The 22,233-nt window shown below is 40.4% G+C and overlaps 1 long non-coding RNA gene across 1 annotated transcript; it reads right to left on the bottom strand.

The window, feature by feature from the left end:
- Positions 1-141: 141 nt before the first annotated feature.
- LOC148222516 (uncharacterized) lies at positions 142-20,306 on the bottom strand. Its single transcript, XR_015805928.1, has 3 exons — positions 20,100-20,306; positions 2,483-2,606; positions 142-557 (listed from the first exon to the last, which is right to left on the bottom strand). It is a non-coding gene; the product is annotated as an uncharacterized LOC148222516 (long non-coding RNA).
- Between the last annotated feature and the right edge of the window lie 1,927 nt (positions 20,307-22,233).

Here is a 22,233-nt window from a genome sequence, read left to right as displayed (position 1 = left end):
AACTTCTTTTAAAGTTAGAGTTTTAATAAAATCCTGGGTGCTAACACTTCCACAGTTTGAAGTTTACACTTTGGAAGGTAGAACTCTGCAGGATTCTTTAATGAAGGACTGAATTTAGAAATAGTTGTGTACTATAGAATGACAAAATCAAATAAAACACCAGGGCTAATAGGCGATGGCTGTAATTTAAACACCATGAACACACTGGGGAATAAATGATTTATACAGATAAATTATGTTTTAATATTTGTTAAAATCCTGCTTTAGATTGAGGGGTGATTAATAAAAACACCCCCTCTTTGGTCACACTGCTTCCTGCACAGACTCAGGACCTGCTTATTGCCCTGACAGCATTCCTGGGTGGTTTGGCTCTCTCTGAGCCAAATTCCCCACGGCAGGATGAGCTGTGCTCCATTTTCCTGGGCACACTGGCAGATTTTCCAGGTTCCTTCTGCAGGGCTGAAAGCCACCTCCAGTGTCAGCTGTGCTCCTTGTGTGGCCACAGGATGCACGTGGCAACCAGGCACGGTGGGAGCAGTCTGTGTCAGTTCCCATTGCTGTAAAACAAAACCCAAAAGAAGATTAAATAGAGTAACACAGATTAAACAGATTAAACATCCTGCTTAGATGTAAGTGATACACATTTCTGTGGAAAACTTGTGTTCTTATTGATGAAATCTGGAATCTAAGGTATTTCCCTGTGCAGTCTCCACATTTATTTGCAGGTTTTAAGGACTGATTCTGGTTGTAACCCTGGCTATCAGACTCCCCAGAACAGTTGCCCACTATGGATTCTCTCACTCTTAGATGTTTGGGTGAGTGGCAGGAGCTTTGTCCACCCACCCTGTGCACTCTGAAAATGTCATGGATATGTAAAATAAATACCCACTTTATTCATTTTGAATCTACTGGCCCTTCCCTATGAGCAACTTCTCAGGGTGTTTGGTTCTCTTGGGTTTTTTTGTGTGGAGTTTGATTGTTGGTTGATTTTTAATTTTCCTCTTTATGTTGTCACCACTATGCTGACAAAAATATTTTAAAATATCCATCATTCTCAAATGCCAGACTCAGAGGGTATTTAAACATCTTGTAGAATACTGTAGCAACCTTAAATCCAAATCTGCACCAAGGCAACTCAGTGACTGAGACAACTGAACTTGGTGGAAGCACCAAAAGCTTGGTTTTTAATGCAGAACAACCCAAAATGCAGAGCTCTCTGTGTAGCACTGTTGTTACTGTGAGGGAAAGCTTTGCTGGAAGAGTGTCAGTAGATATTACAGGGAGCTTGATGAATTTAATAGCACATAGACCTGTGCCCAAAAAAGAAAAAATGGCTTTTTTTTTTTTTTTTTGTCCAAACTACTGTTTGTGATACTTGAACCCCTCAGAGCATATTTGTGAGGTAATTCAACACTGTTGAATTGAAAGTGAGAATACTGAATTGCTGGCACGTTAAATGACAAGAAGGCTCAATATCAAAGGAGAGAGCACAACAGCAATCTGAAATCCAGCTTTGTTTCCTACCACTGAAATCAAAATGCCAAAAGAGATCAAATTATTTGTGATTAGGTATGTTGACAAACTGAGAGGAGAAGAAGAAAAGGAAGGGATGAGGCATCCTGATGTGCACCCTTCCAGTGAATTTCATGAGACACTTCAGTGAATTGTCCTGCTGTTATGGTGGCCCTGAAGCAAAACCATGTCAGCGTTTTATTCCTGATCTGCCTGGCTCTTGGCTGGCCAAGGTGGCACAAGTGCAGCTGAACCACCTGAAGGTGTGACAGAAACGGGCACAGAGTGAGGCACTGCCTCCCTCACTGCTCCAAAGGACACAAATCAGCTCCATCCTCCCTCCCCAGCCAGGCTCTCACTCCCTGATTGATGAACATTATCAGGGAACAATTAACAATTAGCAATTAGCCAGAGCTGGGGTTTTGTCAGGTGTCATTCCCGAATGATGGCCGTGCTCCTGAAGGAGCAGCAGCACAACTCGTGCTGCATTCGATGTGCCCTGTGCTCTGCAGGGCTTTAACCTGGAAACCCGGGCACGATCTGTCCCAGAAATCATCTGTAGCCGTGGAAAGGGCTTTTAACCCTTTAAGGGCAGCGAAATAAGATGCACAGCTACAAGGTTGTCTGTCATGACAGAAGAAAGAGCCAAGTTTATTCAGAAACACACTTGGTTTTATAGCATGACTGCAACTCCCAGAGCAGAGAAAAGGTGATTGGTTCAGAGAGAAGACACCCCATTGCCAGGGCCTGGGCACACACCAGAACAGGTGTTTGATTTTGTTATTAATTCCTTTTTATTTTGACCAAATTATCACCCTGGGAGAAATTCCCCCTAGCCTTGAGCTGGACCAGATTATCAGCTGGGAACAGAGCTGAAAAGCTCCAGCCTGGAATATTACTCAGGCTGTAATTTTCTTACTTTCTCAATATGTGTCCCACAATCATCATTCATTAGTGACTAGATTTTTACCTCTGCAAGCTCTGAACAGAGATGCATTCCTGCTGCAGAACAGAGTTTTGTACTCTCATGAATAATTCCTGCTGAGATGTGAGAGGGAGTTCAAAACAAATTCTGTGTGTGACATGAGAACAACCTGCAACAGAAACAGGCAGGTGACAAGCACGAGTGACAGGTCAGATAAATAATTACAGGTGATAAAATTCTCTCTTTCAAAACCTGAAGTTATGGTAGCAGAAACAGCTGCCTTCCCATTTCCTACTAAGAAATTATCTGATTTTTTTTAGTTCAGTGTTTTCTGTACTTTAATAATGGTTAACATTTTTAAAAATTTTCTTTTATTTTTTTAAATACCTTGATACAAATACAAAGGAACTTCAGGCAATTTTTAGCATGTATTTAAAGCTCTAATGCTGCTGTCCCTAGTCAAACTAATCTGTAAAGGCTGAAGGCAATCTTGCAAGTATTTCAGAACTCAAGCCACAGAAGTCTAAATAATGAACTTTAAATACAGTTTCTATTTTAAAATTACAATTATTACACATATGGACTGACAAATTGGATAGGTAAAGAAGAAATGTGTGTTACATTAAAATGTGTATGACAATAAACATATATTAAAATATATATAAATAATGTTTACTGGCATTGTACATCTGGGGGAATGCAGCAATAAATCTGCTCTGCCCATATCACCTGCTGTACTTCTTGGTTTTGCACTCTTTTGGGTTTGAGACCACAGTTTTTATTTTACTCTTAGACACAGCTGATTTATTTATTTTCCTGTCACTGAGCTGTTCTTCCTCCATGCTCTGCATTACAGAAAAAATCGGGAGATGAAGTGGTGCAGAAACCCCAGCCAGTGAGACACACTGAGCATTCTGCAGAGCAGTAAATACACATCTTTTTGAACAAACTGTTTGCAAACTGCAGGTACCACGTAGGGAAAATCCCATCAACAAAACTTGGCCATTTCTCAGCCTGGGAGAGAGGCACCAACACGAAAAGCAACAAAGAGCAGATGTTCTGAGCCACAAAAATAAACAGTATATGGAAGTAACACTGGAATGTGATGGAGGCAGCAGAGTAAACAGATTTCTAACAAACAGGAAAATATCGATTCCTCATAGGCTCTACTTAATGGATTGCTGCTTGTATCGTTTAGAGCTTCACTTGGATATCTAAAGGATAAAAATAACAAGGAATACTCTGAAAAGGCTAAAGAAAAGGGATGGGAGACAAAAAAGGTCAGAGCTGAGGCTCGAGTTACACCAGCTGCACTTCTGTGCTTACACTGAATGGCATTCTTGGCCTGTCAGGCCTGAAGATTTTGCTAATCTGAGAAAAGCCCACAATAAAATAACATTTTCATCCTCCAAGCAGGAGGTTAAACAGTCTATCAGCATCCCCTGATGATGAAGAATTCTGCCAGGTAAATCAGAGGTAATCAATTTAATCAGCACAAAAGTGGTTTGGTCTGGGTTTTTAACATTTCTTATTTTGCAAATGTTTTGTTTACATTATGAAATTTAGAGTGAAAGTGTCCAACCATTCTGAATCATGTTCTAATTGACTGAATGGATAAATGTGAGACCAACTGCAGCACAGTTCTGTACTGCAAAATAAACCCACCACTGGCTGCTCATAAAAAAGAATAAAGCACTGTAAACCACAATTTGAGCTGAAATGCAGCAAATAAATATGACATTTAAGTTCAGTTTGGTCATCACAATAAAGCTGTAATTTTGTTTTTAAATTACTAATCAAATTATTAAGATGAATACACATTTACCTCATTAATTGCCTGCTTTAGTTAGCAGAAGTTAATGTTGAATACCACAAATGTGAAATCCTGATAAGTGTAACATGCAGAATGAGCAGGGGATTGAAGGGATGAAAGCACTGAGCTAAACAACAAAATTGTAAAAGTTCAGAATAGTGTGATTCACATGATTTTAATGGGCAACAAGACAAAATAGGAAAGGGTTTGCTTTGCTGCCCATTAAAATCATGTGAATTGGACAAGATGCTTTTCAATGAGTACCAAAAAACGTCCTCCTCTCTTTTTACAGATGCACAGAGCTTGCACAGATTCTCTTTTACAGAGACCTAGATGTCCTCACACCTACCCAGAGTAAGGCCATGAGAGAAGACACCCTCCCCTGCCTTGGAGTTGATAATTTTGATAATTTCTTGATAACTTTGGGCTGAATCCTTGATTTAATCTGTTCAAGGCAGTGCACAATAAATGGCAATTTATTTGCTGTTAGCAGGTGGTTTCTATCATGTGTTCAACCACAACAATTCCAGTACCAGCTGAGGAAATTTATCAGTGCACAGACTCCTCCGTGGTGAATTCTGGATGGAGTGAAGCCCCGTGTCACCTCTTGAGCCCTGAACGCTCCTGTGCTGCACCACCATCAATGTGTGACTGTCTGAAGCAGTGCAGCTGCTCCAGCTGCCCCCTGGTCAGAGAACAGGCAATTCCAGAGGGCCCTAATTTCACCAGATAATTGAGAGAGGTCTCTGTTCCAGCCCAGCCTGGCTGGGCTAATCACAGCCTAAGCAATCTTGCAGCACAGCCTTAAGCACATGTTCCATTCTGGGTGTAGCCAATAATCAGCTGCACATAAAATCCATGGCTGAGTGCTCCCTGAAAGCTGATCTTCACCGTGTTCCCAACTAAAAATATCCAGAATATGGGCCCCAATCTCCCCAGGGTGTTTGGGTGTTGTCATGAAGACGCTGCATCACTGGCACGTTTGTGTGAGGCTGGGAGCTGAGATCAGAAAGCAGTTGCTGCTAATGGGCTGTAATTACTCTTAAAACTGTCACATCACTTTTTAAATGTTAGCTGCCTCATTAAGTACAGCACTCAGAGACCATGAATGAAGGAATATTGAATGAAATTTCCTTTCCAGCGTGCTCCATGGGGCTAAAAGATGCAGGTGCAGGACACAAGAGCAGGTTTGGGTCCTTATGAGGATTTGGATGTCTCAGAAAATCAGGAACGTTTCCAAGTTTGGATGTGTTATAGTTATTTTGTCCTGTGTTCAAATGACTCTAAGGGTGATTGTGCTGTAAGCAGTTGATTCCTCTGAGCCATTTTAGAGTGTGGAGTTTAGTCCTGGTTCTTTTACAGATCTGAAAGAGAACACGAGGAAATCTCAGGCATTTGGCACTCAGAAATGCTACAAGACTTTTTAAAACTTCTGCAATGAGCACCTCTCTCATCCTCTACAAACGTGCTATTCCCATTATTCCCAGTGTGAAATCAAATAAAACTACTGTATAAAGTCCATAAACTAAGTTACATTGTTCCTGCTTACAGGATTAATAGTAAAGACTTCTTAAATCATAAAATAGGTTATGGATGTCTCCAAACCTTATCTATGTGGGATTTCCACAGTAAGTCACTGACCTTTGCTTGGCTCTAGTTCCTTCTCAATGTTCCCTTTCACACCTTTAGATCCGAGCACAAAGCAATTTGCAGTGGTCTGGAATGAAAAACCCTTAATTTTTACCTGCCCCTTCACAGGGGAACAGTTACAGCTTGTGAGTGAAAGACAAAGCAGAGCATGGAGGAAAAATGTGAAATGTCACAGGATGGGAAATTAGAGCTGAGATAAGAATGGTTAAAGAAGATTTTCTCTTAAAACAATGTCTTAGCACTCATACAAAATGCATTTATTTGGTTTCACGGGGGTGTTCTCTGTGCTGGAACCACGGGCACAGCTCAGACGTGAGCTCCTCCCTCTGCCAGTTCCAGCACAGATGCCCGAGCTGTGCTCATTTCCCTGCCCCTGCAAACACGTACATTAATAATTTGGGCAGCAGGAGCTCTCCCAGGAGAACAGTGGGGTAAGAGAGGAGCCTCCTCCAAAGGCACCAAACAGGCACTGGGGGTGTGAGCACAGGGGGTTCTTCAACATCAGGAATCCTAAATGATAATTAGCTGAGAGAGAACATCAGTTTTACCAGCTGGGAAAGCTTTCAGGGAGATTTTTAAAATTTCAACTCCTAAAATTTCTATTTCTAGAATAATACTATTTGTCCAATACCACAGCAATTGTAACTTTCTGTCGAGGACTCAGGGTGCTTTCCATGAGATGTTTCTTCCCATCCCCAGATCCATGGATGAATATTAATACTAAATATAAGGCAATGAGACTGACAGGAAAAGTCAGGGGCTTACACTTTGCAAGAAATCTCGATTTATCACAGAATTTGGCAAAGTACTTGCAAGTGATTAGCTAACTTTATGTGTCATTAATATGGATTTCCATGCAAGTCTGTATATTTTTACAGAATATCCTGTGTTTTGGTTCCATATACAGGCAAAATATTCAAATTCAGGCAGGAAAGTCAGTAATTCAGCTTAGCTGAGTCACTCTATTGGAGCAACAGTCCCATCTCAGTGGGGAAAAAAAGGGATCAGTGAGCTGAGAGCATCACCAGCAAGGAACAGGACCAAAAGCAGCCTCCAAAAACCTTTCTTTGTGAGCACCAAGGTCATTCATGAATATCTTCATAAACATTCACGACATAAAATAGAGCTGATGAGCAGATGCAGAGCAGGCAAGGTTAAGTGGTAAAAATAGAGCAGTCTGCTGCACACTGTCAGAGTTTCAGTCGGTGCTGGGTTTGTGCAGTGAATTAACCCTTAAATCTCATTAACCCTCTGTCTCCAGGAGCCCTTCACTGGATGTTCTCCCAGCCCTCAGTTCATTAAGGAGGCAGCAGAGTTTCGTGTTTTCTCCAGGAATGAGTCTGAAGGCTCACAAAGAGCGCTGATTATAGCCCTTGGGGATAAAAGGAAAAGAAAAAAAAGAAAAATTGCCCATCTGAGTAACCTGGCTGGAGTGGTAGCACCCTGCTGAAAGCTTCCCAGATCTGATAGATTTTTATTACTATATGATTACAGTGCTGAGAATTCATTCACCAGGAGTAGTAACCAATATCTGTGTTTTCAGCAGCTGTTTTCCATGGTTCCTGCGCATTGTGTGAGAGCTCTGGCTTCTGGCAGTGGATTGTTGTTTATATTTCAGGTTGTTGCATCACTGCATCGTTTGGAGCACTGAGATGAGCTCACGTGGCAGCTGCGACACGTCAGGAGCACTTGGAACGTTTTAAACAAACAAAAGCTGCAATATCTGCCAGCCAAGGAGCTCTCACATCAGAGGGGTGGCAAATCCAGCCAGCAGAGCTCAGAGCTGTGTGATGTGGAAAAACAAACAGCTGCGGGAACAAACCTTGGTGCTTCTGCTTTGCTCTCCCGGGCCACCAAAAGCTGCGTTTTGCTGAATTCCCCAATCCCTTCTGGGGCTGCACATCAAACTCTGAGAGAAACAACTCAAACCTCAAACCAGCTCTGGGGGGAAGAGGATCAGGCTGTGTGGGGGTTTTGGGAAGGCAAATGTGTGTGTGCAAATTCCCTGCTCTTGGTCTTTTCATGGCTGTGTGCTCTGCTGGCACACAGACACACAGACACTGACAGACACACACACACACACACAGACACACAGACAGACACACAGACACACACACACACACACACAGACACTGACAGACACACACACACACACACAGACACACACACAGACACACAGACACACACACACACAGACACACACACAGACACAGACACACACACAGACAGACACACAGACACACACACAGACACACAGACACACAGACACACACACAGACACACAGACACAGACACACACACACAGACACACACACAGACACACACACACACACACAGACACACACACAGACACACAGACACAGACACACACACACAGACACACACACAGACACACACACACACACACAGACACACACACAGACACACAGACACACAGACACTGACAGACACACACACACACACACAGACACACACACAGACACACAGACACACAGACACACAGACACACAGACACACACACAGACACACAGACACACACACACACACAGACAGACACACAGACACACACACAGACACACAGACAGACACACAGACACACACACAGACACACAGACAGACACACAGACACACAGACACACACACAGACACACAGACACACACACAGACACACACACAGACAGACACACAGACACACACACAGACACACAGACACACAGACAGGCACGCAGACACACACACAGACACACAGACACACAGACACACAGACACACACACACACACACAAAGTGCATCCCCAGGCTGGGGCAGCACCAGCCCAGCTCCTCCTGCACCTGCAATTTCTGATTGGACTTGAATTTTTTTTTTTTTTTGTATTTTTAGAAATCTGTGATTTCTAATTGGACTTGAATCACAGCTTTGCAAAGATTTTTTTTCTATTTTTTGGGGGATGACAATATGCCAGAAAAGCAATATTGGTATTAATGTTACTTGCAAAGGAAATGCAGTGGAGCAGAGTGAGCACTGCCACTGTCACTGCTCCCCTGTGCACCGTTTGGTTTTATATCCACCCACGTCAAATGTGGATATTACTGTTTATTATTTCCCTTGGGGGGAAAAAAAGCAAGTAAAGACTTAAAAGCAACACTAGCTTGGTGTGTAAAGTCATATTTTGTCACTTGACAAATCTTTATGGAGTCCAATGACAAATTTTTCTCAATATTTTTGAACTCCATGAGAATGAAAGTTTTGTTGAAAGAGAGAAGACAAGGTTGCTCAGGTGATAGGATGGATCTGACCCTCTGAGAGGCACCTGCACCACAGTGCAGCCTGAATGAGAAATCATAATGTCCTGTAGCTATAGAAACAACGAGGTATGAACAGATTCAACTGCAGATTAAACAGATTTATTAACAGATTAATCATTAAACATTATTAATTAACAGATTTATAATTAAACAGATGTATTAACAAATTCATTGCAGATTAAAGCTACAAGTTGGGCATTCTATCAATAATTTCCACATAAAATACTACAACTTTTCCTAAAACACCACAGAGGAAAGAACTATTCTTTATGTCAGATGAATGATTTTCACATTTGGGACAAATTAGAGTTGGGGGCATGATTTTTCCAGATTTATCACCAGTCTGGGGAGAGCAGCTGGGGCAGATTTGTGTTGTTTGAGGCAGGAGTGTTACCTGGGAGACAGAACAGAACTCAGGTGCAGCTTCCCTGTACCCAGAGCCCAGCATTTGCTGCATTCCAGGGAAATCCTGCCAGGTGGAGAGGCCAGAGACCCCTGCAAGGCAGCACACAGTCAAAAAATGCCAATAAATGGGCTGGAGTGTTTGGGGTTTTTTGGGGGGGGGGGGGGTTGTGTGTTTTTGGGTTTTTTGGGTTTTTGTGGGGGGTTTTGTTGACTTTTTGTTTGTTTGTTTGGGGGGTTTTTAGGTTTTTTTAGGGTTTTTTTAGGTTCTTCTTTTTTCCAGAAAATCCAAACCAACTGGTTATAAAGAGAAATATTCCCTCATTTCAATAGATGTTGCTCAGACCAATCATGGTACATTCCCTGGTAAGGATTTTTTGGGATCCTGAGGATAGGATCCATATCATGGGGGTAAGATAAATATGGGCACAGCTCTTCCAGGTTAATGCAGTTAATTGGGCTGAGCTTTGCACAGCTATTAAATGCTGCCTTCAATGTAACAGCATTCATTTTCAGGCATCTGTTTTGTACAAACCTCGAGGTTGCAGCTCTGTTTTACTGAGCAGTTAATGTGTCATAACCAAAACAGACCAAATTTCCAGCAGAGCCACAAAAACATGAGCAGACCATAATTCCTAATGTGCTATTAATTGTGTTACCTTGTAAAGCATTTAAAGCCTAGGTCAGAAATTGAAATTCTTACCAAGCAGATGGCTCAGTCCTGGTGCTGCTGCCTGTAAAAGGATGAGTTTGCTCACACTACTGGTATGAAAATGGCTTTTTTATGGTTTTGTTTTTTTGAATTTTTGGTTCACATACTCATATTCCAGGATCAGAAAAACAAGCATCAGTCCTTTCATTCCAATTCACAAACGAGGGAAGGAATTAATCAGCAGTCAATTCATGCCCAGCTCCAATTGTGGGTTATTGCTTACGGCTTTGTTTTCCAGACTGCCTTCCCCAGGTGCCACTCACCTACAACCATCCTTATTTGTCTGAGCACAGCTTTTGTGTTCCTGGCACAGAGGGAGGGAGGCACAGGAAGCCAAAACAATGTCCAAAAAAAAAGATTCTTGGCTGAGGTGTGATGACAAACCGGGAGTGCAGCTAAAAGTTGTCATCAAACTCCACTTAAAAAAAAAAAAGGATATTTAAGAGAACATATTCAAAGGTACATGAAGGTAAGTAAAAATAATTCTTGTAAGTGATTTTACAATTCTACAAGGTCTCCAAGGGGCCCTCAGTAATTGGTTTCCCCAGGACTCCTGCTCACACAAGGGGCTGAGGGGAAAACAAATCCACAAACACATAAAGACAAAGCTTTTCATGCTGAAACTTGCTGGCTGTTAATGGAAAACCGATTTACTTAAAATTACCTTTACTTTCATTGAATTTACAATAAAAACAGCATCTAAAAATGCACATTGAAAGATAAAAATAATCCTCCAAATGAGAGAATTAATGACAGATTGGATAAGGCCCAGCAGTGTGTGCTCTACCTCTCTATTCTACTATTGCAGTTTCCAGATTATTATTATTATTATTATTATTATTAGTCCAGTTTATTTTCTACAGGCACACAACAATGTGAGCAGAGGAATGGAGAAGATTTAAATGATAAAGTATGGAATGATAACATTTCTAAAATTATAAAACTATTTTATTAAATTACAGCAGCCAAGCCAAGTGAAATGGCAGAAAAACCTTCAGAAAGTTTTCTCTAAGAAACCCTGCCTCAGTTTCACTTGACTTTCACAGTTGTTTCATGCCTAAAGCAGAATAAAAATTGATAGGATTTAATGGAAACTTCCATTTAAATCTTCCTTTTTCATTTATTAAAATTAATTTATTAAATTAAACGGTTGTGGGGAGGCAATACATGGAAAAAAAGCCCTGCAGCTTTAGAATACATCCCTTTCTGCCCTTCATTCACAGGCCAGGCCATTAATAAAAAGAGCAGAATATTTTGTTAGAAGTTTTGCCTTATTTTTTCCTGACTATTTCATTGTCACTGGTAGGTATGTTAAAGAAGCTGATTTATTTGATTTAAACTGGATATTTCAGGTTGTTCCAGACATAGAGCATAAGTTAGGGAAGAAATACATCAAAACCTGCTCCAATTTTCATTATTAATAAGAAAATAAATAAATAATATAATAATATAATAATATAATAATATAATAATATAATATCATATTATAATATCATAATAATTTCATATAACGTAAAGATTATATAATATATATAATAATGTATTAATATAATATTACTATAATATATTATAGTAATATATTAGTAAATATTTTATGGTATTAAATATTTTATATAATTAAAATTTATAATAATACAATAAGTAATATTAATATATTAATGATATAATGATATAATGAATATTGATGATAATAATAATAGAATAATATAATAATAAAGAAAATGGAGAAATAAATAAATAAGAAATAAATTTTTTATATATTAATAAGAAAGCAGAAGCAGGTCCTGTGGCAGTGGTTCCAAAAGAGAATTTTAGGGATAAAGAAATGAAACACCCTCGGTAGAAACTTGCAGGTTCAGGGAACATTTCTGGGCCACTCACAGGGGTTTAGTGGCAGGGAAAAAGAAAAAAAAAATTCAGTGCTGCAGCAGAACCTTGGTGAAGTGAGGCTGCCCCTCCTGAAAGGCAATCCCTGCAAAATTCGTGTGCTGAGCATGGATTTAATCCATTTATTGATGAGTTCATCTGAAAGCTGAGCATTCCTCACGTGCTGTAGAAATGTGTTGGACAAATGGAGTCACAGCCACAGATCTGCTGCTGCCTCTGCTCTCCTGGTGTGGGTTAGCAGCAAAAAAGCAAAATATCTGGAGGAGTGATTCGTTCTGAGACCCCCTGAATTATATATTTATTTATTGGATTTATATTAATTTAATTCATTCATTCATTACAAATAAATAATAAAGGTTTATTTATTTAATTTCTATTATATTTAATTATAGCCTGCAGATACCAGCATAACAAGCTCGTCAAACAGGCTGCATAAAAGCTTGTCCAAAACAAGGATAAATCACTTTGAAAATATGAATTTTATAAGAAAATCACTTTTCATCCACTCAATGACCAGGAAAATAAAAACAAAGTGAGCTCAACTTAAATTTAAAGAATCATTTCTATGTGGAAATTAAGAGGGGGAGAAAGGGCACTTTTTATTTTTATTTTCCATAGGAAATTCACTGCTATGCTTGGCCCAAGTACCCCAAAGTCTGCTCTAACCTTTCATTCCTGAAACCTTTTTCAACTTCTGGCAATAAATTCCATGAGCAAATCTGGGTCTGAAAAGTTGGAAACTTTCAGGCTGGAAAGTTCTACAGGGTTCTAATGCTTTTTTTTTTTTTTCATCTCTGATATTGTAACCACGTTCCTCCAGACAAGGTTTGGGTTTGCACACACACACACACACCCTGCCAGCTGTTACAAAACCAGCAGAACAAAAAATATCCTCTATTATTAGAAATAACACTAATAAGAGAGCCAGGGGGATTTCATGGGTGTATTAAGCTGATTTAAACTGAAGAGATTTGGTGGGAAGGAAAATCCTGATATTTCAAACACAAAGTCTGAAGGACTTGGTGGGGTATTTTAAGAGAACAATTCCTTTGCCCTAAATAATAAATCTGATGCAAATGGGTGGCTGCAGTGCAGGATGAGTCACGGGGAGATAAAGGAGCAGAGGAGAGGAAAGCTGGGCCACACTCAGCCTGTGCCAGCCCAGCACAGGGACAGGGATCCTCTGCCTGCCTGCCCCACTGCCCAGGGGCTGCAAAACCTGGCCAGAAAATCTGGATTCCACACCTTTCCCGTTTGCAGGCAGGTCTGTGGGGTTTCGTGTTGGAAATCCTTCAGGAAACAGTGGCTTTGCACAGATACCTGTAACACGGATATTAGATATGTAGTGTCTATATTAGAGATATCAGCTAATTATATTATTATTATTATCATTATTATTATAATTATCTTATTATATTATTATCGAATTATATTAGTATTATCTAGTATCTATATTAGAGATATTATCTAATTATATTATTATTATAATTATATTATTATATTATATAGATATATATTATAATATATATTATTATATTAGTATTATCCAATTATATTAGTAGTATTATCTAATATCTATATTCGAGATATTATATCAGATATTATATTAATATCTGATATTAGAGGGCCATGAGACAGGTGAGGGATTTCAAGTTCATGGCACAGCAGTAAAGGGACACCCTATGGAAAGAAATTCCATTGGAAATGCAGCAACCACACTGTTTTAAACCCCATTAATTTGATTAAAAGCTGTGGATATTGGATTTAAAAAGCTATTTTTTGCAAGAGCTGTTGCAGACATCTCAGGCAAGCACAGCCTCGGGGTGGATGAGAAGGGGAAATCTCTCCCCTGCAGGTCAGGAGCTGCAACCTTAAAGATTTTATTCAGTCAATCATTCCCCTCACTGTCCTCCACAGGAGGTTCAAAATAACAAAATGCTGTTATGTTGTTATTTATTATTTCTGTTATGCTCCGTTATTTGCTGGTATTGTTCTGTATTTGTTGGTATTTGTTGTTATTTCTGTTGGGTGTGCCTGTGCCAAACAAAAGGTCTCCAAACACGAGGCACTGTGAGGTCGGTTTGGTCTTGTAAAATCGAATTCACTTTCGGGATGCATGGGGAAAAGTTCACAGGCATGGTTTTCAAATAAAAGGAGATTTTAATATCATTAAATACTTTGCAGTTCATTTTCATGTTATCATTAGATCTCTCAGAAAACATTGTTCATTAAGTCCCTGCATTCTTTCACACCACGTTGATTCTAGCATTTCAGGGCTTTTTATTTCCATTTTTCTTTTCATATGAAATAAGTAAACAAGTGTCGAAACATTAAAAACCACCTTTGCAACAACCAATCTGTTAACTTCTACCCATCTCTATTTCCAGTATTTTGTGGCTGTAGAAATGATCCTCCCCAATCAAAAGGATGGTGCTGGCAATTTTAATTGCACTTGTAATGAAAGCACTCCAGGCTCGAGGCTTACATGCAGTTCTGTCCTACACGTATTTTGCTTCATTCACTTACTTGAGGATGATTTAAACCAAATTATTTTAAGCTTTAGGAATATAAATTGGAAGTTTTTCAATCACGACTGACTAGACCTGCACAATCTCTGCAGTCACATCTTTCCACTGCTGTCAAAACAAGCGAGGCAAGGTCACACATCTTTAAAACTTTCAGCATCATTTTTCAACTCTGCTGCTGGAACAGGGGAGTGTGGAGAATGCAGACTGAATTTAGCAAATCAGGCAACAACTGCATTTTAGACACAAGGAACCATCCAGGCTGACACTGAGCTCTTATCTTCTCACAGCTTTTTTGTTTTATATTTGAGCTTTGATTCAAAGCGAGCTTCAATGCTTATCTGAGAGCATCCTTCAGCTCAGGATAGTCAGAAATGGGAACAATAAATTAATAAATCATCACCCATCAAAGATCTCTGGTCCCTAATATAACACATCTAACTTCTGCCTCCTTTTTGATACACCTGGTTTATTTATCATCATTCTGTCCATCAAAACATGAAACATGGTGACCTCTGCAGTCACTCTGCCCTCCATCCATCACTCCACCCCCTAAGGGATTCCTTCTCTCTTTCCACAGCTTCCCAGAACTCCCCTGGCAGAAATTCTAGTCCAAATTGCATTCTTATTTCACCCTCTTTTTGTGGCTCCCCTGTTGGAACTCTAATGTGGCTGCTTCATTAAATAAACTCATTTTAACATAGGTGGTCTAGAGCAAGTCTAAAGTATTTATGTGTGGCCTAAGTGATTGAACAAGGCTTTGCTCCACTGAAAATTTGTGGAATTAAGTCTAGACTTAAAACAGTTTGAAAGTTTTCTCAGTGATTGTTAGGAGAGAAAAACCCAGGGGATTTATTGACATTCAGACTGTTCAAAATTATGAATATGTCAAATTAGGACCCAGCAACATGGGAAGGAAAGGACCCAGTATTTAAAGGGAAAAAAAATATTTGAACATGTTTAAGCATAAAAAAGAAAAAAAAGGTTCTTTAAGTTTTCAAACTCCCTCTGAAACCCCACAAAATGAAAACACAAAACCTCAGACCACTCAACCCAAAAAATCTCCCAGTGTCTCCCCTCTCATATCCTGCAGATCAAACACAGAGTGTGCCAGAAATCCTGCCTGGGAGCACAGAGTGACATCCCATTCCCCTGAATTAATTAATTAATTAATTAATTAGTTAATTACCTGGGCTGGTTTCTGTGCCCAGCCCAGAGAAGTGACCAGGGCCAGCAGGTGCTTTGTAAAAACCAGCTCTGAGCAGAGCTCTGCACTATTGGAAGGTTCCTTCCTGCCAGAGAGCCAAGCACAAACCACCCAATTCCACCTTGGGGCCAAAACCACCCTGGGTGGATTCCAGTGGGGGATTTCTCCCTTTTAAGTCAGGAAAAATTCCTGTGGATTCTTCTGCAAAATCCAGAAACAGGCACTTACTGCCATGCATCTGTTTGGTCTCACTACATAGATTTTATATTAATTTATTTTTCTTCATCATCAAGGTTTCATAACTGAAAATTTTGTCCTGGGGACCATCTCAGGATCTCACACTATTTAAATATCTGATTTTTTTGTAACACGCTGATTTTCATACTCCTGGTTGGATATTTATTGGTGGCATTGCTGCTTTTTAAAAAGAAAATTAAAATCTTGGGCATTTCAATTAATTGTGTAAATTAATAATTCATAATATGGTCATTGCCTGAAATAAATTAGGGCTTTAATGATAGTTTCCCTAAAGGTAATTATTTTGATCCAATTAAGCTTTGATAGAGAGTGACTTAGTATTTATCAGTATTGTGATTTCCTGTCTTCACCAAAGGGACTAAATAAAGAAATTGTTGTAGAGTGGCATCCAAGCATGGACAGAGACTTTACTCACACCTTTTGTCTCATAAGTGCTTATTTAAATAAAATAGCTCATCCCAGCACTAATTGCCCCTTGAAGCAGATCCAAGGACTCAGGTAAGCTTTCAAATTTATTTTATTTTCTCCATAAAACTGATCACAGAAGAGAACACACTGGTTCCCATTAGCCCAAAAGTAAATTTGCTTTTGGAGGTAATTTATTACAAATGGAAGAGGTTTAGTGGTTCTTAAGGACAGTTTTAAAATATTTATTAAATTAAAAAAAAACATCTCAGCCTTCATTTCAGTGTGCAGGTATTGATTGATACTCACAGACTGATATTGCTGGTGTCACAGTGGACCTGTGGAGATTCATACCCTCGCATAAAAATAAACACAGAAGAGGAATTGAAATGGGAGCAGAGTGTTTGCAGGGCTGAAGTCCAGCAGAGCACTTAAACACACATCCCTGCTGTCATTTAGCAGGGGAAGCTCCCCCTGTGCCCTGAGCACTCTGCTGGGGCCAGCCCAGCCACGAGAGCGTTTCTGTCCCCGGGACTGTGCAGGGAAATCTGGGCAGCCATCAGCTCTGTAAATATTTCATTTCCATTAAACCCTGCTCAGTATCCACATTTTCACTCCCCATCTATTTCGTGGCAGTTTTCCTCCCAGGAAGTGTCTAATGAGTAAAGATTATTTGGAAGAAGTGAATGAAAGAGGAAATGCTCTAAAAATCCAGAATGTGATAAAATTCAGTGAAGGTGTGTGGGGCTGGGAGCTGCAAGCAGCAACACCTGCCAGAGCCCAGGGAAAAATTAATAAAAAATCGAAATTCATTGACAAATCACCACAGTCCTGTCCCTTCCTTCTTCAGAGACAGTGAGAGGAGCACAGGGGGACTGCAGAGGAATTACAAATCTCGTTTCTCTTTTATCTACAAAGGCTCTGGGTACTCCCATCCCACACAGGCCAGAGGAGCTGTTCTCCACAAAATTCTGGGCTCTGCAGAGCTGGTGAAACACAAGCACAAAAGCTTCCCAGTATCTCCATCCCATGCTGTGTTTGAAAGTAATTCAGCTTATTCTTGAAAATATTCACTGTAGGAATGAGCTCTCTGCAAGTGAAAGCCCTCAGAAATATTCATTCCTGAGAGGGAAAGGGAAAATTCTTGAGAGCTGTGATAAAGGTTCTGATCTGTCCTCCCCTCACATCTCTACACAAAGAATTCCTGAAATGGAAAAGAATTACAGAGGCTTTGCTGTAAGGAAACAAGAAATGAAAATGCTTTTTACTTCAACTTGAGCACTATGGATTTATCTTAAGCTACTAAAAGAATGGTTTTTTTACTAAAAGAATGTTTTTTACTGTTAGTCTCAGTAATGCAATCAATTTCTTAATGAAAAGCAAAGTAACAGATCTTGAGCTGTTCTTCAGCAGCACAGCACAGGAAACTGAGTTTAACTGGGGAAATCAGGGCAGTGCAGCCAGAGCACAGGGAAAGGATGGAAAAAAAATTAGGAAAAACTCTAAAGACCCAGGGGTAATATTAATGCTAAATTCATACTTTTTTAATTGCATAACAAGCCTACCCAAAGCACTCAGCACTTGAAGTACTAATTAAGGAATTCAGGATCCCTGGGAGGAGAAGCTGGTACCCATTGCACTGAGGCACCAAGGGGCTGAAGCATGATCAGCCCTGGGTTTTTATTTTGCCATCTTCTTGGTAGTTTGGGAAATTGCACTTTAATGACCTCGAATGGTTTGCATGGACTCGTTCAAAGCTGATAAAGATGTCAATTTAAAACACAGTGCACTGAAAATTCAGCGGAGTGCTGATGTAGTACTGCAGTTCAACGCAGCTATTTGCTTCCATCCTAATAAATCCAATCCCATTTCGGGTTGTTTCTCCCAAGATCATGACTTGTCATTGCACAGTGAAAGTGCTCTGGTCAGGAGCAGACCCTCACGACACAAAAAGCACAAACTGGAAGGAAGGGAGCTGTAAATCCCCAAATTCTCAGAGCCAGTGAGACAGGTGATGTCTCTGTCCTCTCTCCTCAGCTCACCTCCCATTGTCCATCACCCCCCTGCCCCCCTCTGCCCTCAGCCCTGCTCCCACTGTCCCGAACACAGGAGTTTGGGATTCTGCTGCTCTGGACTCAGCCTCATCCCACCATCCCTTCAATGGCAGTGCAGCCCAGCAAGAGGCACGGTTTGGTCAGGATCTCCTCCTCGGGATAACTTCTCCTGCAAACCCTCCTGCTCTGCTCCAGCTTTGATGTGATTTCAGTCCTGCCCTGCCCAAGCTTGCAGGGATAAAAAACCCAAAATGCTCTCCCTCCCCTGGCTCTGCAGGCACAGCTCACCTCTCAGCTGTGGTACTGCAATGGAGCTTCTCCAGTTCCTTGGATTTAGGGTTTTCCACATCTGGCATTTGCCCCTCAGCCTCTCTGCCCCAGCCCCCAGATTCTGGGAGTTGTGGATGACTCTGGTGCTATGCTGATGGGTACCTCTGTCTCCAGCACAAATATTCTGGGTTTTATTTCGGATATTTTTTTCTCTGTTTGCTTGCCAGACTACTCTTTGCTAAGCACATCCTCTCATTTTGTTTAGGATTTTTTTTGGTCATCCTCTCCTTAATTTCTTGGTTTTGTTAATTTCTTCAGTGCTGATTTTCCAGTGTGTGTTTATTTGACAACCTTTCCTCCATATCAAAGCACAGTTTGCTTACCCAAAGCTCTCATTATCAGTCTACAAATATATTTAAAAGACCAGATTTCTGTCTGTGGCACAGGCACAGCCCCCACCTGGCAGAGCATGTCCCGAAGGGAAGGAAACGAGGCATTGCCAAACCTTGCATCCCTGTTCCTGCTCCCCAGAGGAAACAAGGACCCTCTCAAAATTCCTCACAGCCTTGTTGATCCCCATTCCTGCTGTTTCCTCCTGTGGCCAGTCCTCTTTCTTTTTTAAGCCTTTGTAAGTGTTTGCATGACAGAAACTGAAATTACTTAAAAATTGAAAAGTCTGTGTTGAAGTAACTCTGGAAATTTTCGTCTTTCACAGCTGATGAAGTCCATTTTACCATTTGTAGTCCCTACAAAGTCTGCTGTTCAAAAATTTCCTGCAAAATTCTCTTTTTTAAACATTTTTTTAATGGTGTCTTTAAACTGCATTCCTTCCCCATATACAGCACACACTGCTCTGTAAGGAAGTGCCAGACTGCTCATGTCTCCCAGGGTGGTATTCCCAATCCAGGCTGGCCCTGTCCTGTGTTCTGGGTGTGGATAATCACGTGGAGTTTTGTGAGAGCTCTTGGCTTATTGAAAGCCCCTGTCTGGAGATGACCACCAGGCCCAGCAGCAGCTGAGCTCAGCTGAGGCATCAACAAACCCTGGCCCAAAACTCCACACGGAGTTGTTAAGGGCTAGCACTGGTATGGCATCCCCAAATCTGAATGAATGCAATAAAATTCTATTCAATCAAAGCACCTTCATCCTGATTTACACCTGCAGATAAACTCACCAAGGCAGGATCCTGGGGAACAGCATTCAGCTGGAAGTTGTGTGGCTTCGAGTAAAGAGCTGGACCGTAGCTTCTCTTTACACAAGAAAAAGGGATTTTAAAACATTTGAGCATTACTAAAACATGATGAGTAGGAGAAGGCTGAAAGCTGCTTGCTCCCATTGAAACCTGCAGAATTTAATTCCTGAAAGTATTGGTGTTAGCATCCTAACGATCAGACAGCAATTTGTGTTCAGGGCAAGGACGATTTTTGTTGCTTGGTTACCCTACTTTTTATTCTAAAAGGCAAACTCATGGCTTTGTTACATAAGCAGCAGTGTTCCATCCATCCTGAGAAAAACACGACCAAAACCTGCCTGGCTGAGAGGAGGGGCTCACCAAACAGATTTCCATAAGGAACAGGGAGTTTTTTTCCATTTTTCTTTTGCACACAGATTTGCTCCAGATGGTCTGAAAAGGCTCTAGATGTAAATGGTAAGGCAAAATATGCAGCAAAAGAGGAGATTATGGAGCCTCGGAAAATTCTTTGGTCTCTTCTGCAAACATAAGACAGATTAAAATGCAAAGCCTTCAGTGAATCCCATCCCAAACATCCCTGAACATGAGGAACAACTTAGTTTCAGTTCCCTTGCTGCCTATTAAGAAGAATGAGAGAACAAAACAACAGCAAAAGCCCAGCAGTGAGACAATGTCATTAACAAACCAGGCTGCCTTGCTTTGCCTTTTCTGCTAGACAAACTGCTCGTTGCAAATTAAATGGCTGCTTAATTACCAGTTTCCAAGTTCTGTACACAAAACAAGATATAAATCTGGGGTTATATCTTTAAATGCAGGGGATTAAATGCAAGGGAATTGAGGGAAGAGAGGATCAAGGAGGGATGCACAGAGTTGGAAGTGTGATGTTCTCCATGCCAGGGGCTGGGATGGCTCTAGATGAATAAAAACTTGGATTTTCAGTGCTGTGGCAGAATATTCCTGTTGCAGAATGTTCCTCTTTCAGGATATTCCAGCTCCCTTTTCAGCTTCAGCATCACCTCTTCAAACTTCCTGGCTTTGAAGAAGAGACAGAAAGTTAAACAAAACCAAGGAAGGTTGTTCTGCTCTGTCCAACAGATGAAGAAGTATCAGAAATTAAAGGAAAACATTTTTTGGTCGGGTAGAATCTTTGGATTTTGATCCATGAGCAGGATGGAGTTCTGCTGTACCGTGTCACCACTGGAGATCTGTTACAGTCCTAACTTTGGAGACTTTGTATATTCAAATTCAAATCTACATGCAGGCTGAATAATGGCATAAAACCCAGGGGTATCAGATATCTGTAGACAGAGTTTTTCTCCAGAGTCTGAACAGTTAATTTTCTGTATAAGACACCTTTTTCTCAATCTAGCTACAAGTAACATAAGCTAAAGTAACATCAAAATGAGTTAAAACACCCCGAGTAATTTTAGGAATAGTAATGAGTGAAAGCTGCAAAACACAAACACCAGATTTTTCTAGTCTAGTCTGGTCTAATCTATTCTTCTCTAAAGTTTTCTTAACGACTTCTTGAGATCATTAATGAAATCTTGCAAATACCAAGGAAATACCACAGCAGTCTTTTATCACTGAGAGTCAAAGACCAGCACATTTAGTACAGTAGTTAGCTCACATTCAAATTTTGTCACAATTTTTTCAACTATGCTGATTAAAGATCAGTTTATTGTTAATTAGGCAAAGCCCATCCTTTCTAGATTAGAGGAGGGGATGTTGTTTTGGAGGTTTTTTGTCTTGAAAGGATCTGTGACATCAGCTAAAGTGCAAGTCTAGATGGAGGAAGGCTCTGAGCATCAGAAATAATTTAGGAGTTGCTAAGGAAAGATTGTTAGTAAATCCTCATTTCAATATTGTTTTTGTTGTTACCTACGTAGGACAATCCTCAGACCACCTATGTCAGATATGATTAAATACATGATAAAATAATTTTCCCTACTGTTCTACAGACAAGATCTCCTAAATCAGACACTGAATCATCACAAGTGAAACCTGATTTTCCCAGGATTGCCCTCTCTATGTCAGCACTGGCTTTGCTAATCTGAGCACTTCATTTGCCAGATTTACTTTTTAGCACTTTACAACCTGTTCTGTGTGTACTGAG

This window comes from Sturnus vulgaris, chromosome 11, assembly GCF_052056855.1.
Source record: "Sturnus vulgaris isolate bStuVul1 chromosome 11, bStuVul1.hap1, whole genome shotgun sequence".
In the NCBI taxonomy this organism is placed as follows: Eukaryota; Metazoa; Chordata; class Aves; order Passeriformes; family Sturnidae; genus Sturnus; species Sturnus vulgaris.
Note: the sequence above shows the minus strand (reverse complement) of the source record. Positions and strands in the feature narration are given on the sequence as shown.